Consider the following 17701-nt stretch of genomic DNA (forward strand, 5'->3'; position numbering starts at 1 on the left):
CGTTGCGAGAGAAGTTCTACATACATACATGATGATGGCGGTGATGGTGGTGATGTTGATGTTGCAGCCGTCTGGAACGCTCTTCCTTCCGATATTAGGAAGCCACTGGGAACTTTTAAATGTAGATTGAAAACTCATTTCTTTAGAACTGCTTTGTTGTGTTTAGTTTGTTGTCCTTCCCTCACACCTCCAATTAGCACCGTTGGCTACGTACGGTGCGAAAGAGGTTCAACGTGCATACACACGTGCAACATATAAACATTCTCTCGTGCGTACAAGGCGTTGGGTACACTGTCTGCGTGGATATTTTAGTTCACGATGGACACGCTCCGGGTTATGTCCGACCGCCGTAGAGGAGGCCCCAGAGAGATGGTGACACGAAATGACAATTTACAATATCGCTTCGACGATGCGTGGATGGAGATGGATGGTGCAGGGCAAGCAACCGACTAACGTTCACCTGAAGATCGCGAGTGCGCCTTGCAAGAGAGAGAGAGAGAGAGACTTTTAACTTTTAAACAACTTTTATTTGCCGCCAGCAGCAACAGCACTGAAAATGTAACAACAACAAACACCCGCATTCGTCCATAACACTCTGTGTCTGTGTGGCCTTCAAAGAAAATATGACATAATTAGGCGACGTTTTGGGCACTTGCCTTTTTTCACAGCACATCCATAAAGAGGCCAAAAGAGAGATAGAGATCGCACTTGTTCATACAATGGTGCTTCGTGAGAATTATATATTTTTTATTTGATGACCAAATTTTTAATTTGGCATATGCATAGTTCCAGAATGATAGCGACTGAGCAACAGACAGGCCTACGCAAATAATCACAAGGTATTACGAACTATATTAGCTCATTAAAGTTGAAAGCAAATGTTTAAATGTTACTGGCACATTGCATTCTGGGGATATCTTTTGCTCTTACACCGCAGCATTAGCCAAGGTTAGCCACGGGAATTGAACCGCAAACCTCTGTGTCAGAAAGCGAGTGATAATGTCAATAATGAAAAAAAAAATCCAGGAAAGCTTTACTAAGTGTTACGATTTAGTTTTTAAGGAGCGAGCTGTATTATTGCGATGTTTGACCGATGATGATTTCAAACGGAATACTTAATTTGATTTCCAGGTCATCAGTGGCGAGTCAAATCTGAACCTGTCCTGGGCGCCTACCCTTAGCTCCCTTCCTTCATCAACCCACGCTGACCAGAGTGGTGAAGTATGGTCAACCATACCCCCATGGCGGACACGACATTGTAGAGGAGTGTTATATATATTTATGACATCTTTGGATTGACGGCAAGCTGCAAGTTATTATTAAGTGTTTATATGTTAATATACGCATTTATAAATATATAACAAGCCATGTGGCTCAGCGGGAGAGAGTGGCTCGCAATCGGACGGGGGAGGGGGTGAGGGAGTGGGCAGAGGGGGTCGACTCACCACATGATCCCTGCGGAGTCGATCAAACCAAATAACCACTTTGTGAATACTTCAACAGTGGATGTACCGCTTGGGACAGACTCGCCCGCGCCATAGGAATGTAGAATGTCCATCTCTAACGCAGCAGGGCCTGCATAACCACGCGCGGTCTCGCCTGCACGGTATCCACGCCGTGCAGACATTGTCCCTGTGAGCAAAGGGAAAGGTAAAAGCAGAGGCCGTGGTGAGATTTGCCACGTGGTTCTCGCAGTGAAAGTCTCTGGCAGGGGTCGGCAATCCGCGGCTCTGGAGCAGCATGCGGCTCATCAAGGACCACCGCTTCGTGACACCGCTGTTTATTAAGGATCCACCGTCTTGTGTTCACCACTGTGCAAAGTGGGTCTTGAAATATTGGGGGAGGGGGGGGGGGTTATACCGAATTAGAAAAAAAACTGTCACTCAAAAACCTTTATTATGGATTATGATCATGGTCACTGCTGCTCGACAACACAGGCAGTCACACATTATTATGGATCATTCCAAAGTCTATAGCACCCCCTAGCGATAAAATCTGAAACAAACCATTCAACCCAAGCGATTAAAAAAAAAACGTGATCTTGTCGGAACACAAAACTGCTGAATATAAGGGACACTCCTCCCCCAGCCGACCCCCTCCCCTCCAAGAAGGGAGCCGTGTGGCTGACGGGATGTGTGAAACAATAACAAACAAAACACACTCTTATTTCTTTTTGTCTGTGGAGGGACAGATATAACGGGAAGGATGGTGCATTATTTGTTTGTTTTGCCAGGCGAATGTCCATCTCCCGCTGTCTCTCTCTCTCTCTTTCTAACACTCACACACAATAGCTGGAATTATCATCTATGATTGCGAGCGCTTGCGACAGAAACGGACGGACGTACGTTGAACTTCTTTTGCACCGTACACAGTCAACCGTGCGAATCGGTGGTGCGTGGCTTGGGGGAGGGGGGAGAGGAGGAAGACAAACTGTGACGAGAACATCATCGGCATTCCGTGGTCGAACTCAATTCGTCACGTTCGAAATCCCCGCGATGGTGAAACTCACCGTGCACCGATCAAAGAGTCCCCGACGCGCCAAATCTGGGCAGCCGAGCAGGCTCGAACCTGCCGAAGAACTTCGCCCCCACCTCGAGTCTCGATCTCCCCTCTGGGATCGCTGCTGCTGCTGCTGTCACCATCCCAGGCCAGAATGTCGTCAAGATACAGAAGAACGCTGCTGCTGCTGCTGTCACCATCCCAGGCCAGAATGTCGTCAAGATACAGAAGAACGCTGCTGCTGCTACTACTGTGAAAACAGAGTGGAACAACGTGGACGTTCGGAGTTAACACCTCTTCATTCGATACCGAAACATCATCGCGCCACCTACTCCGAGCTTTGACATTCCTCCTCCTCGGCCTTGAAGACACTGCTTGTGGAACCATCAACCGCAGTGGCGAGATGTTAACTCCCTCGCCTGGTATTCAGGAGGTCGTGGGTTCGATCCCGACTCTGTCGCCTGCTATGTGTATTTGGAGTTTGCGGTGTCTCTCTCTCTCTCCCCCCGTGGTCGCGTGGATTTTTTCCCTCCGGGTCTTTCGGTTTTAGAATCAACACGCGTTTAGAGTATTTGGCTGTTATATATTTACACGTGATCAGCCACTTCGTTAAGCTATCATTTGTGGCTAGGTCGCTTCTGAAAAAAAAAAAGCTAGATCGCGCAGTGGGTTCTACTTTGGTAAAATAAAATAAAAATGTATGTCATTAGTTCAACCGCATCAGAACATCACACACGGGCCGATGCACACGGCTCCTTCATGAATGGAGAATCTAAGACAGGGGTGGGGAATGTCCGGCCCGCGGGCCGTATGAGGCCCGCGAAATCATTTAGTCTCTGGCCCTGCCAAGACAACCGCAGGCGGGACTCAAAATTCAATAAATCTAGGAGCAAACCTGGAAAAGCAGTTGCGAGTAGCAACATCGTCAATACCAGCTAACATCATCAATACCAGCTAACATCATCAATACCAGCTAACATCATCAATACCAGCTAACATCATCACACACCTCGCCAACAAGAAGCAGTTCCAGCCATCGCACTAGGGGCGAGTTAATTAAATGTTTGACCAAATAGAACAGGCTAATTTTTAAGTTGATAATTTTGTATGGCCCGCGAATGATGTTATAAAATATCCAAATGGCCCTTGGCAGAAAAAAAAGGTTTCCCAGCCCTCATCTAAGGCAAGCCACGGCAGCTATGCGATTGTGGCCCTGCGCAACTGATGAGTGTGACAAAGTGATCGTATTCAGGATGCGGGTTTCTTTTATTCAAATTTTGTTCAATGTGGTTTAAAAGTAGAGTCAAAGCAACCCCCCAGCAATGCAAAACTTCTGCATTATAAATCAATACAATCTGACAGAAAGGGAGAGAGAACGCTCTAAGTCTAAGCAATCTCTGCGAGCCACATCCTTTCTCAAAGACGTCGGTGATCGTGGATTTCCTTCCAATTCGCTCTCTCCGTGGTAGCTACTTAAGGACTGGTTACTCTGTGAGCAATGTTAGTCCATGGGCGATGTTAGTCTATGGGCAATGTTAGTCAATGGGCTATGTTAGTCTATGGGCAATGTTAGTCTATGGGCAATGTTGGTCTATGGGCAATGTTAGTCTATGGGCAATGTTAGTATATGGACAATGTTAGTCTATAGGCAATGTTGGTCTATGGGCAATGTTAATCTATGGGCAATGTTAGTAAATGGGCAATGCTAATCTATGGGCAATGTTAGTGTATGGTCAATGTTAGTCAAAGGGCAATGTTAGTCTATGGACAATGTCAGTCTAAGGGCAATGTTAGTCTAAGGGCAATGTTAGTCTATGGGCAATGTTAGTCTATGGCCAATGTTAGTATCTCTCTCTCTCTGTGAGTCGCGTCCTTTCTCAAAGACGTGGTTCTACCATGACATTCCTTCCACTGAGCTCTCTCCGCGATCTTTAACTCAACAACTGTGGGCATCATCATCATCATCATCAGATTCTCGTCCCATTCGTGGAGACACTTAATTCGCCGTCTTCCCCATAATCTCGAAGTGTCCATAGCGTCCCCAGTCAAATCCTCATCCAGTCTCTCCTTTTCTCACTACATGTACAAACACACACATCGAACTTTGCCTCTCTCCATTTACTCTCACAAATTGTTGTTGTTGTCGTTGTGTCATCGTGCCGCTAGCTATAATTCATTGACATCGCTCGTCACGGTGGTGTTTGTCCGTGACATGTTTAATATCCTCCTTCTTTTAAAAAGTTAAAATATGCTATAATAGTCAGGGGTGGGGGGGGGGGGGTTGGTTTAAAGGCGTGAATTTAATTACACGCCTTAGTGAAGGCATCGTTACCACGTTTTGGGGCAGCGTTCTCTGCTGAGAAATGAGCTCTGGCATCGAGGGGGGGGGGGGGTTCAAGGGGTCGCCAACCATTAAGAGAAAGGCCCCGGCCTCGTTTTCATAAGAACAACTTTAAACTTTATTTATAAAGGGGGGAAGAAGCGAGAGAGGGGGGGGGGGGGTGCTGAGCCGAGCGAGGGCGCAGAGAGGCGAGGGACAAGGCATCTGTTGTGTGTGCGTGTGTGACGGACCCCAAAAATAACATTCGTCTCAAGGGTAGAACGTGCTAAGAATCACGTTCAAGAGATACCGTGCTACTACTGGTGGTGCTGGTGGCGGTGATTGTGGTGGTAAGGGAGTTTGGTGGTGGCGGTGATTGTGGTGGTAAGGGGGTTTGGTGGTGGTAGTGGTGGTGGTGGTTGGGGTGGTAAGGAGGTTTAATGGTGGTAGTGGTGGTGGTGGCGGTGGTGGTGGTGCTGCTGGTCGAGGTGGTGGTGGTTGGGGTGGTAAGGAGGTTTGGTGGTGGTAGTGGTGGTGGTGGTGCTGGTGGTGGTGGTGGTTGGGGTGGTAAGGAAGTTTGGTGGTGATAGTGGTGGTGGTGGTGCTGGTGGTGGTGGTGGTGCTGGTGGAGGTGGTGGTGGTTGGGGTGGTAAGGGGGTTTGGTGGTGGTAGTGGTGGTGGCGGTGATTGGGGCGGTAATGGGGTTTGGTGGTGGTGGTGACGGTGGTTGGGGTGGTAAGGGGGTTTGGTGGTGGTAGTGGTGGTGGTGGTGCTGGTGGTGGTGGCGGTGGTTGGGGTGGTAAGGGTGTTTGGTAGTGGTAGTGGTGGTGGTGGTTGTTGTTGTTGTTTTGTGACTGTGTTGTAGAGACAGAGAGAGATGAGAGAAGAGAGAGGAGGAGAGAGGAACTGTTGAAAAAGCTGAAAAGTATAATCAATAGTAAATGAAAAAAGTATCAACTATTTTTACACTATATCTTGGGTCTTTCGGTAAAGTCACGTAGAAGGGGAACAATAAAATAAATATATATATATTTTTATTATAATAAAAAATATAATAAAATATCTTTTGTATTATTTTATTGTTTCCCTTCTACGTGACTTTACCGAAAGAACCAAGAATATGAATCCCTGCAGTCACGAAAGCTTTAAATCAAATTTTATTTTTACACTATTCACTATTTTTTTTATTTTACCAGGTAAGGCACCACTGAGCGATATAGCTCTTTTTCATAATCGACCAGGCTATCACAAATGATAGCCCAACGAAGTGGCCAATTAGCACGTGGATATTCGCAGCAGCCAAATCACCCCAAAAACGCGAGACGTTGCTTTTAAATGTGGACGGGAAAAACCCGGCGGGCCCGGAGAAAAAATCCGCGCGACCAGGGAGAGAGAGAGAACGCGCAAACATTAAAAATATAGAACAGGCGTCAGGGTCCGGATCGAACCCACGACCTCCTGTATACCATCAAGGTAGTCAACATCTCGACAGGTCCTCCCCCCCTCTTCCCCACGAGATGAAAGCCACGCGGCGATTGGGTGCATGGCATCTCGTGTGTTTCTACAAGGCAGGCCTGACAACTTGAGTTTTCAAGATTTTGTTGTATTTTTTTTTCAGTTTGACGCGCGTGCCCCGTGTGTGGTGATTGGCGGTGCAGCGGTTAGCGTGTTGCCCTACGAACCCGAGGTGACCCGAGTTCGATTCCCGCTCACGGACAACGCCAGCGACGATTATCTGATCCGGCCCTCCTCAAATGAGTACCCGGTGCGGTGTGTAAAAATCACCGCTAGGGAGACAAAGGTGGTCGGGCGTGGCGCTGGCCACCCACCCCCTCGTGTGTGGTGCCGGCCTTCAAAGGTGCTCACTAACAGCACTTGCCCCAACAGTCTGTTAAGGCTATAGGGGGATCTTTGTCTATGCCTTTGTTGTGTGTGTTAACGATATATTAACCACCCTACTCCACACAGCCGCTCACGCTTACAAAAAGACAAAGATCCCCCATATAGTCTTAACATACTTTTGGGGCAGGTGCTGTTAGCGAGTAGCACCTATGAAGGTCGGCACGGCACACGAGGGGGTGGGTGGAACAAAACCTCGCCCGGCCACCTTTGCCTCCCCAGTGGCGATGTTTACACACCATATCGGTTACTCATTGGAGGCTGAGTCGACCTAGGGGAGGCCCATGACCGGTTTAAATAGTCGTCACTGGTGTTGGCCGTGAGTGGAAATCTAACTCAGGTCGCCGGGTTTGTAGCGCAGCGCGCTAACCACTACACCACCGTTCCCCACGCTCACACACACACACAAGCACACACACACTCCGCTGCAAAGCATACAACACCCTTGATACGAAATTAAATAATAGATTTATAGCCTTTGCCGGACAAAGACACATTTCACGTAAAGAGATTAACAACCAGAGGTTTTTTTGGATATATATCCATTAAATATTAAATAATCAGGCATGCAATAGTAAATCCTATTTTACCAAAAAATATATAAGCTTTCTTAATTCCTCCATCGTTACATTTGCCTTCCCTCTAATGTTTGCCGCGCCACTTTAATTTCGCGAAAGATTTCTGAGTGGAATTGGATGTCTCAGGATTAGGCCTTGCTGTGGGGGGGGGCGGGGGGGGTGGGTTGGCGGGGGGGGGGCGATTGTACAAACCCCACTTTGACGATCGCGCAAATCGTGGGTGACCATTCCTAAACCTTCAAACGCGTTACAACAACAAAAAAAACCGTGACATTAGTTCGGCACCAAAACTCAAGATTACATTTAGCATTTTACCCACAATGCTCCATAGGGCTGCCACCTCCTCTCTCCTCCCCCTCGCCCCCCACCCGCAGCAGCAAACTACACATGCGTCTCAGTCAGCCAGCCGAGGTCTATTATCGAAACTGCGTTACGGTATTCCTGCAATTAAGTTGAAAATGCAGCAACACCGGTAACGGATCTCGGTCAGAAATCAATTCCTGCTGCCACCCGAACACAGACGCCAATTCCAGGACTACCTGCCCTGTCATACCTGGACAGGTAGCAACCATCATGGGTGTGCGAGTCAGTGCGTGGGTGAGTTATTGAGTGACTTGGCAAAGGAGTAAGTGGATGAGTGAGATGGTGAGTGGATGAGTGACTGAGTGACTGGATGAGTGAGTGGATGAGAGAGTGAGTGAGTGAGTGGATGAGTGGGTGAGCGATGTTGGTGGTAGCTTTGCCACCCTTTCCACTGTAGACCACACCGGGACACACCGTTCAGTGAGCACGAGGCTCATCATCAACACTGTGCTGCAATAGCTCTGCTGTGAAGTTCCACGCAGCAACATCGATACGAGGTCTAGCAACATATCAACTCCTGCTCTGCCACCCGAAGCAAGATGCCAACACCCAGACTGTTCCGTGGCACACCTGCACAGGTGGCAACCCTAATGCTCGAATCTTGAGTTCGTAGCTGAGTTTGAATCGGCGACGATCTTTTTTTTTTGTTACCTAAATCACCGTCGTTTTAACCGTAGCGCTCTCCCCTGACCGGGACGTGCATCGCAAGGAAGTCAGCGTCGTGTGCAACAACTGGATTGAGGATCGCGTCGCGAGGCTACAAGAGATGGCAACGGCTTGGGAAGGCCGTCATCCGACAGTGGATAAATCATTACTTTGTTGATGATGATGATGACGAATGATGACGATGCTCATGGAAACCCCACCTGTTTTCTTAGCAAAGGTTGCAGGGGTGGTGCAGTGGTCATCACGGTGCTCCATGAACCCGGCAAACCTCAGTTCGATTCCCGACCAAGGCTCACGGTCCTGGGCTCTATGTTCAAGCGTAGTAGAGTCCATCACCTCCCGTCAACAACAATGTGCAAGACTTGATAGGTGCTCGCCAATTGCACTTGCCCCAGCAGCCTATGTTGGGCTTAACAGGGGGATCTTTGTCTTTGTGCGCGTGGAGCGGTGGAGCGGTGGCGCAGTGGCTGATGCATCGCTCGGCAAAGTTGGTGACCAGAGTTTAATTCTCACGCGCATCTCATCCATGCCCCCACACGGCAGATCGCCTCTCTCTACGATTCTTTCCTCGCACGGCTCCACTTTGGATTTCCCTCCTACCACGATGGCTGCTGCTGCGGTCACAATCTCAGAATCTCATCCAGATGCGGAAGAACGCTGCTGCTAACTGGTGAATGGAACAATGCAGACGTCCAGAACAATAATAATAATCACTTCCTCGTTCGAGAACGGATCATCGCACCATCTCCTCCTGGCTTTGACATGTTAACTACCTCGCCTGGAATACAGGAGGTCGTGGGTTCGATCCGGATCTTGACGATGCCTCTCTATTTTGAGTTTGCGTGTCTCTCTCTCTCTGTCCCCGTAGTCGCGTAGATTTTTCTTGGGGTGCTCCGGTTTTTTCTTCCACATTTAGAATCAACGTCACGCGTTCAGAGTATTTGGCTGCTATAAACTTCCACATTATGATAAGCCACTTCGTTGAGCTATCATTTGCGAAAGCCAGGTCGCTACCGAAAAATAGCTATATAGCTAAGTGGGCCTTACATGGTAAAATACAAAGTTTAGTTTGAGTTTTTGTGTTTGTTTGCTCCAAAATTTCACAAAATTGCGTGACTGCCTTATCTATTTACACCTTCGATGGCGCTGTTTGTTACTGGCCGCTTAGCGTCGTGGGCCTCTGGACCATGTGCTCAGCAACCGTGGCAAAAAAAATAGCAGCAATAACAACAAAAAAAACACACACACAACTACAGTTTCATGCGAGATCTGAACCCGTGCCGGGCCTTCGCCTGGGTCAACTCAGCCTTTAAATGAGGACCACGCTACGGCCACCACGCCTTGCCCATCGACCCCGATAGCCATCGGCGAGGCCCATTTATTTGACACTCGTCGCAGAGCGTAAAAAAGTACGAGGGGGGGGGGTGCTCGCCCCACATCGACCCAACTCTGCCACACTCACTTCACTCGCTTCACTCACATCGCGGCAAATTACTCTGGCCTCCAGAATGTGGCTGTTGATGGCTGGGTGGGTGGGTGGGAAGGAGAGAGAGAGAGAGAGCGCGCGCATGGGGTGGCGGTGGAGGGGGGGAGGCAGATCTTGTGCAGCCAGAGAACACAGCCTTTCCCTTTGAGCCGTTCCGTGGAGTTCCGTTAAAGGATAACTTACGATTATAATTCAGTTCACGCGCTTTTTTTTTGTTCGCGCATTCTTTTATTTTTCTTCCCACTCTCTTCTCTTCTCACCACCCCCCCACCCTCCTTCCCCCCAACGCAACTACCCCCCAAGCCTCCGACGCTATTGTTCGGCTGAGTCGCTGTCAAAGCGGTGAATTGCTCAGGGTCACTTTTGCGAACAAAAAAAAACCGGTGGGCCCCTGCTGTTGGACAGAAGACGCGACTTCACCGCGTCCGCTTTGACAACGCGCAACTGAACGTAGCGGGAACGTTCAAAAAACGCAGTCAAGTCTAAACTTCCCCCCCCCCCCCCCCCCCACCACGGACAAATAGAGAGCTGCTTTCCTTTTTTCTTCCAATGCGAATCTGGGAAAGTGAGCAACTATGAAGGGGGGGGGGGGGGTGCGAGGACAACCGTTGCCACTGTGGTTTTGTAATTGTTGTCGTTGTTGTTTTGTGTTCAGTCGGCGTTATCCCCCAACGATGTCATCGGCGTCGCGCACATCGTCCACCCCCCACCCCCCTACTAGCCCCCACTCCCAACCGCCGCCCCCACCCCGCGGAAGCGGATATCGCAGAACTACCACCGACATTGTTTTACAAGTTGACCCTCTCGGTGCACACAATGGAGGGAGCGCGTCCAACTTTCCCCACGTGTGCTTTTGTTCGTTCACGTTCTGACTCCCGTTGACCCCCCTCCCCTCCACTACTGGGCATGTGTCAAAAAGAGCTTTACGGCCCATCGGATTCCTCCAGTAGATAAGTAAATATGCGGATTATGATGCTGTTAGCGGGGCCAATTTGTTGCAGCTAAAATAAAGTTCGTGATTTGCTGACCTTTTTTTCCAATGCTTTGCACTTCTGTCGTGTTTTTTTTATTGTTTGTTGTTGTTGTTGTCGTCGTAACGATCTCACCAGCCCCAATCTGATCATAGCTCATCGGATTCCTCCGGTACAAATACAATATTCTGATTCTGGATGAGTTCATGGCAAGGATACATGTCAGGCGACAGGGTTGGTGGCGCGGTGTGATAACATTCGCTCCCTCGCAGCAAGAAGCACCTGGGTTTGATTACCAACTCGGTCGCGTTTGTGCGTTCTCTCTCCCCCTGATTCTGCACGGACTTCCCTCTGCCTTCTCCACACAGCGGCCAACAACATTCCCACTGTTGAAACATTGGCCGCAAATTTACTCAATCGGGATTGCAGCTGTAAACAGCGCCCCCACCCCCCCTCACCCCACTGCCCGCCTACTGCGAAAACTTGGCAGATGCCTCATGGCAAAGAGGCTTGAGACTCCGTGAGGCTTTTCCCAGGGTAGCAGTGCGAATTGACAAAAACACGGTCATAACTTTGACAATTTTCCTGCAGCTGGCCAAGAACGAGATGACGATTTGGATAGATGTTAGAGATACGTTTTTAGATTAGCATTTTTACGGGTCAAGGCAAACTTGTCATTTTTTAGGCCAACAATGATTTGTCTTGAGACTCAGCGGTTTGCTCTACGCTCTGTAGTCTGGGTTGCATGACCACAGCATGACCACAGTTGTACTAGCGTGGCTGTATCTTTAACGTGTCTCAACGTATCTCTATATGTCTCTATAACAGTTCCTATGGTCACTGTTACATTGCTTTTATTGCCTTATTTTGGTGAATTCGAAAATGTTTTGGTTTAGCCATATTTGTTTGTTGTAGTACAGAGTTAGACTGATAACTTTAATCTAAATTGGCTTATGGTTGTTATTGTTTGACTTGCATCCCACTGGGATTTTTGCACACAGCATTGATAGACAGTGCTTTTTCTGGAAGATTTAGCAGTTTTTTTCCTGGATTTTTCTGTTTGCGCGTTAGTCACTTTAAGATGTTCTTGTTCATGTTTTTGTTTGTTGTGGTTGCACACGATTCAAGAGCCGAATGGCTCACAGGGCTATATCAAATAAATGAAACTGAAACTGAAATGTTTTTTCTGTGTGTCTCTATGTATCTCTATGATTTACTGTGTGGTTTATAGTGTCCAAAGTCGCACTGCTGTGGTTTATCTTTAATGTATCTCTATGTGTCTGTATGTGTCTCTATTGGTTTACTGTGCGGTCTATAATGACCACAGTCGCACAACCATGGATGCGTCTTCAATTTTCCATTCTTAAAAGGAGATCTGCCCATCGGCCTGCTGTTAATGTTCTGTGCAATGCTTACCTTCTGTAAAGCACTTTTTAATCCGATAATTTATCGTTGTATCGTGGTTAAAATGTTTCACACGCACAGCGCCTGTGATCTTTCAATGAAAAGCATCGTTTATACAGAAAACAATATTTATACATTCATTATTATTGCTACATCAGCTGCTATCGATCTCAAAACGAACAAAAAAACACACAAGGGCAACATCCAGAAATTCCGCATCTCGGCCCAAATTTTGTGATGTTTCTTTTTTCTGTTTTAGGCGGCAGGGGAGAGAGGGGGCTGGTGCGGATTAATCAGAAAATTGGTTGAACACAACCCCATTACAGACCAACAGAGGGCACACACGCAGGCTGGGGGGGGGGCTGAGTGGTGGGGTGGGGGGGGTGCAGGAGACAGTGGGGCCGACCACAACCCCTCTGCGGAGCTCCTTGGAATTCTCACTTTTCAAACGAAATTTATTTCCGAGGCGTTGAGCGATGACAGACGGGCGAACGAACGCCGCCGCTGCTGCCACCTGGGATAGTTTCTCCCTACCCCCCCCACCACCACCGCCCCCTCTGACCCCCCCCCCCCACACACAAACCCTCCCCTCCGATTATTTTACTCGATCTGTCAGTGCCGCGTGGGGTTGAGCCATTACCCCGTGCGTGCTAGGATTTGACAAAGCTCTGGTAATTTGTGAGTTCTCTCGATCGGTGTGTGGGGGAGTGGGGGGTAGTGGGTAGTGGGGGGGGGGGTAAACACCGGGGGGCGGTCTTAGGGGCCTTGCGCGTCACAGAGTGATAGGACCCCCAAGCCGCCACGCGTACTGCATTCTCAACGCGTTCGTAATGAATGCGTCTCTACACATGCAGGGGTTATTTTATATATATACAGCCCCCACGTCCCCGTCCCCTATGGAAGTCACACCGAGTTCGAAGGCTCTGTCGAGATATTTGGCCAACGCCAAAAACATTGCGGTGGACACACAAAAACACAAAAGATTCCCCGTGTAGCCTTAACAGACTGTTGGGGCGAGTGCTGTTAGCGAGCACCTATGAAGGCCGGCACGGCACACGAGGGGATGGGTGGCAAGCACCACGGTCGACCGCCTTTGTCTCCCCAGTGGCGATGTTTACACACCGCACAAGGTACTCATTTGAGGCTGAGTCGACCTAGGTAAGGCGCAGGACCGGTTCAGATAATCGTCACCGGTGTTGGCCGTGACCAGGAATGGAACTCGGCTCGCCGGGTCGTAGCGCAGCGCGCTGACCGCTACACCACCGCTCCCCACTGCAGGGACACACACACACGCACTGGCCAAACGCGCCTTACGATTCCCCGACATCCTTCGGTAGTTGCGGGAGGAGGGCACATGTACAGACCCAGGTGTCCGTCCCCTCCCCTATCGTGGTGGTGTCTGCCGCTCCCCCAGGGAGATCACGCGGGGTGGTGCCAAACGGGCGACGAGAATCACAGCTTGGAACGGATGTTAGCCGTGGCGTGGTGAGACGCAACGTTCACCCGTGGACTTCGTGAATCTGATGATGATTATGATGACGATGATTATGAATTCAATAGAACAGTTTGGGGGGGGGGGGGGGTTGTTTTTTTTTTGCTGGGAAGGGAAAATGGGTTGGGTCCGGGAGAACCGCGTGCAGAACAAGGGGAGAACGACAGAAAGAGTTCGCCAAGTCGGGAATCGAACCCAGGTGGTTCTTGCTGTGATGTTCACCCTGGATATCACGCACTTGGGTAAGACGAGAGGGAGGAAGGCTGGGGGGGGGGGGGGGGGGTTGGGGGGGGTGCGCTGTAAAAACTTCGGTAACGTTCACGTTTTGTAAAGAGGGCAGTTAGAGGCGCGTTTATTTTTTGTTCTATGTAATGATAATAAAAAATGTAAATAAATATTTAATCAAATCAAATAATCCTACGGCACCACAATTCCCCTGTAAATATTGACGAACACAAGAGAGAAGAGAGAGCGGGAGAAAGAGAACACACATACACATCGATCCGCGGTGCGAGAAGTGCCGAGAGTGATTTCCCAGTGCCAGCCAAGCGGCGGCAAGAGGGCACTTTGAAGGAATGCCAGCCGAGGTTTTTTTTTTATTTTTTAAAGGAGGCAAGGGTAAGAGTAATACAATAATAAAAATGATAGTGATGAAGATGAGAACATGTTATGATAAAATCGATGGCGGCTCAGGCAATGCGCGTCACGAGCGCAACTTTCAAAATGTGTCAACGCAGCCTCCCATAAAACAAGGACAAAGATGCCCCCTCTCCCCCCGTATAGCCTCAACAGACTGTTGGGGCAAGTGCTGTTTAGCGAGCAGCAGCATCTTGAAGCCGGCACGGTGGCACGCGAGGGCGTGGATGGCCAGCACCACGCCCGGCCGCCTTTGTCTCCCAGTGGTGACGTTTGCAACACAACGCTACCTACCAGGTACTAAGTTCAGGCTGAGTCGACGTAGGGGAAGCCCAGGACCGGTTCAGAAAATTGGTGGCCGCGCTGGCGGCCGTGAGCGGGAATCGAACTCATTACAAAGACCAAGATTCCCCCCCCCCCCCCCCGTGTAACCTTAACAGCCTGTTGGGGCAAGTGCTGTTCGCGTGCACCTATGAATGCCGGCATGACACACGAGGGGATCGGTGGCCAACACCCCCGCCCGGCCGCCTTTGTCTCCCTAGTGGCGACGCTTACTACACAACGCGCCACGTATTAATTTGAGGCCGAGTTGAACACGAGCGTATCGAGGTCCGGTTCAAGAAATTCGCCACTGTTATACGTCCTGAGCGGGAATCGAACTCACTACAAAGACACAGACAAAGATCCCCCAGTATAGCCTTAACAGACTGTTGGGCAAGTGCTGTTAGCGTGCACCTCTGAAGCCCGGCACGACACACGAGGGTGGGTGGACAGCGCCACGCCCGGCCGCCTTTGTCTTCACTAGTGGCGACGTTTACACACCGCACCAGGTACTCATTTTAGGCTGAGTCGACTAGGGGAGGCCCAGACCGGTTCAAGTATCCACCAATGTTAAAGGTCGTGAGCTGGAATCGAACTCTCTACGCACACACACACACTGACACAAACCTAACCCCCCCCCCCCCTCCTCCCCACATCACCCAACCACCCTCTCTCCTCCTTTTCACTTGTCCCCGAGGCAATGATATCATACCGAGGACTTGTCCGCAGAAAATGGGATTCGTTCTCTCCGTCGCTCGAAAATCGATACCAAACTCATTTAAGATCTGTCCGCATCCGGCCAGCAAAGATGAATGTCCATCTAATTGTGAAATATACGGGCCCCTCGGTATGGCCACTCTGCCAGATTTATAACTTAAACAATATATTTTTTGCTCAGCACCGCCCGGGGGCTCTTGAACTGGGGGGGGGGCGGTGATGGGGGGGGGGAGCAGGGGGGGGGGGCAGAAACTGGATCTCTTTTCTTTTCGAGTAGCGATGAACACAATCCTTGCATTCGTTTTTGTTGATATTCGTTTAGATGGTTCGTTCATCCAGCAGTGGCGTATGCCACACTCGGCGCACGGGCAGTCGCTATTAAATTCGGATTAATTCTCATCCGCGCTCCTTTCCTTCCGTCGATCCTTCCCGTGGGTTGGCGTCGCGGAGGCTGAGGAACCGCTGCCTCTACGAGGTTGACGGCCCGCACAACGTGCCCACCACTCATCTTCATCCGTTTCGCACTGCCCCTTTTTCATTTCTTCATTTTGATCCCTCCGGGCGCGGCGGTTTGTCTCGCACGCGGCACCTTAAATTGGCCGAAAACATCTTAACGTGGAGGGGATCGCAGAGCTTTGGGGCGATTGTTGGCATCGCCAGATTGTCACCACTGCGTTTTAGTTGTTGTGTGTGTCCATCCCCCCCCCCCCCCCCCCCCCCCAATGAAGTACGAAACGGAAGCGCGGAGATGATTCCCGCTTGGGAATGACATTCGAGACGGGGCAAGGGGAACCACACGGATTTACAGAAACACGCTGCGAGGTTCGAGACAATTGAAAGTGAAAGGTGAAGCAGCGCTCGGAGGGGGCAGGACGCCGTCATGGCTGGAAGGGACGATGACCAATGGCCACAGCATGATTGAAACTGTAAACAACAACGACGGCAACGACGTTTAAAAAAGCAAAAGTCTAATTCCGAGGTCTGCATTAACAAGAGAGTTTTACGGTGTTCAGGAACACCGACAGCTGTAGGCAACCGAATGCAATGCGACGCACGCCCGGGACAGTTCCTGCCGTGGCGATTTAAAAAAAAAAATCAGCTCGCGTTTGTAGGAGCCGGATGGATTATTACAGCTCAGAAGCCGGATGGATTATTACGGTGCAGGTGCTGTGACCGGTGGAGTCAGCCTGGGACACCGTCATCCAGCGGTGGATTGATCCGTGGCTGATGATGCCGATGACGAAAATTAAAATATCAGAATATCAGAAGCAGACTATGTATTTACACCGGAGGAATCCGGTGAGCTGTGAAGCTCTTTTTTCACAGCCGACCAGTGGTTGTCGCACATGTCCAGTAGATCATTCGTTGAGCCAGGGACCACTTTACGGAGTCCCAAGACTCCAGAGAGATTCCTGCGATGGGATCTTAATCCGATGCTTTTTTTGTAAGTTAACCGGAGCACTTTACTCCTCGTTATCCGTGACCCATCCGATTATCTGCGGGAGCTGTTGGCTGTCTGGACAAAGCGTCTTTAAATCACGGCAGGTAACCCTGTGGCAAACAATAGGCTCTGCGATATCGGGCCCGCCACATCGCCACGGATGGATTAGGAGGTGTATGGAGAAAAGCCACCGGCTTTGAAACACCACAGCAGCTTGTGAACCTACTTACTGTACTTCTACATGCCAGCGATTTGGCGTGCCATGCGTCTCACGTGATAGGTGAATTCGCAATTCCCGACGCAATGCAAAGCAAATTCTTCGCATGAAAAGTCTTTACGAATTAGCACGAACCTAAAGTTGTATTTCACTTGTATAATTCGTGTGGTCAAAAACATTCTGCAACGCCGTTATTTATGCCAAAACCACTAATTTTCTAAATATATTTTTGACTATAACTTTATAGAAACACCATGCGCAGCTCTGTGGGCGCGAGGTGGCGTTTCCCAAACAAAATGGTACCTGTTTTATCGACCCAGGAGGTATGATTAGTCGAGTCCACTCCCATGCTTACCACCACTCAGAGCCAGTATATTAACTAATATCCTTCCGATAACTAGCACGCTCGCTCTACCGCTGGGGCAGACTTGTCCGGTTTATACAATATATATCGAAGTAAACTTTGACAGAATATAATACAAAATCGTCAGCGAGGCATAAATCGCCAGCGCTGCCCTGGAATGAAGCTGTGCGAGCTACCAATTCCATCCTTAACTTTTATCGGCCAAATAAATATAAAATAAATATATAAGCACGCACACACACTATATATACTGTATATAACGGCGCACCGCGCACAGTGGGAGGGAGGCATTATTCCCGGGACCTATATAACGGATTCGTAAGCCTC

The 17701-nt window shown here is 49.5% G+C and overlaps 1 long non-coding RNA gene across 2 annotated transcripts in view; it reads right to left on the reverse strand.

Moving 5' to 3' along the window:
* Nucleotides 1–505: 505 nt before the first annotated feature.
* The window catches only part of LOC116952087 (uncharacterized), a 49583-nt gene continuing 32387 nt past the window's right edge, over nt 506–17701 (reverse strand). For both annotated transcript variants that reach the window (XR_004404384.2, XR_004404383.2), the window contains exons 2-3: nt 2510–2749; nt 506–1632 (exon numbers count right to left, since the gene is read on the reverse strand). This is a non-coding gene — a long non-coding RNA (uncharacterized LOC116952087). The remainder of the gene's footprint in view (nt 1633–2509; nt 2750–17701) is intronic.

This window comes from Petromyzon marinus, chromosome 45, assembly GCF_048934315.1.
Source record: "Petromyzon marinus isolate PM22_M1 ecotype Great Lakes invasive population chromosome 45, UKy_Petmar_22M1.pri1.0, whole genome shotgun sequence".
Classification (NCBI taxonomy): domain Eukaryota; kingdom Metazoa; phylum Chordata; class Hyperoartia; order Petromyzontiformes; family Petromyzontidae; genus Petromyzon; species Petromyzon marinus.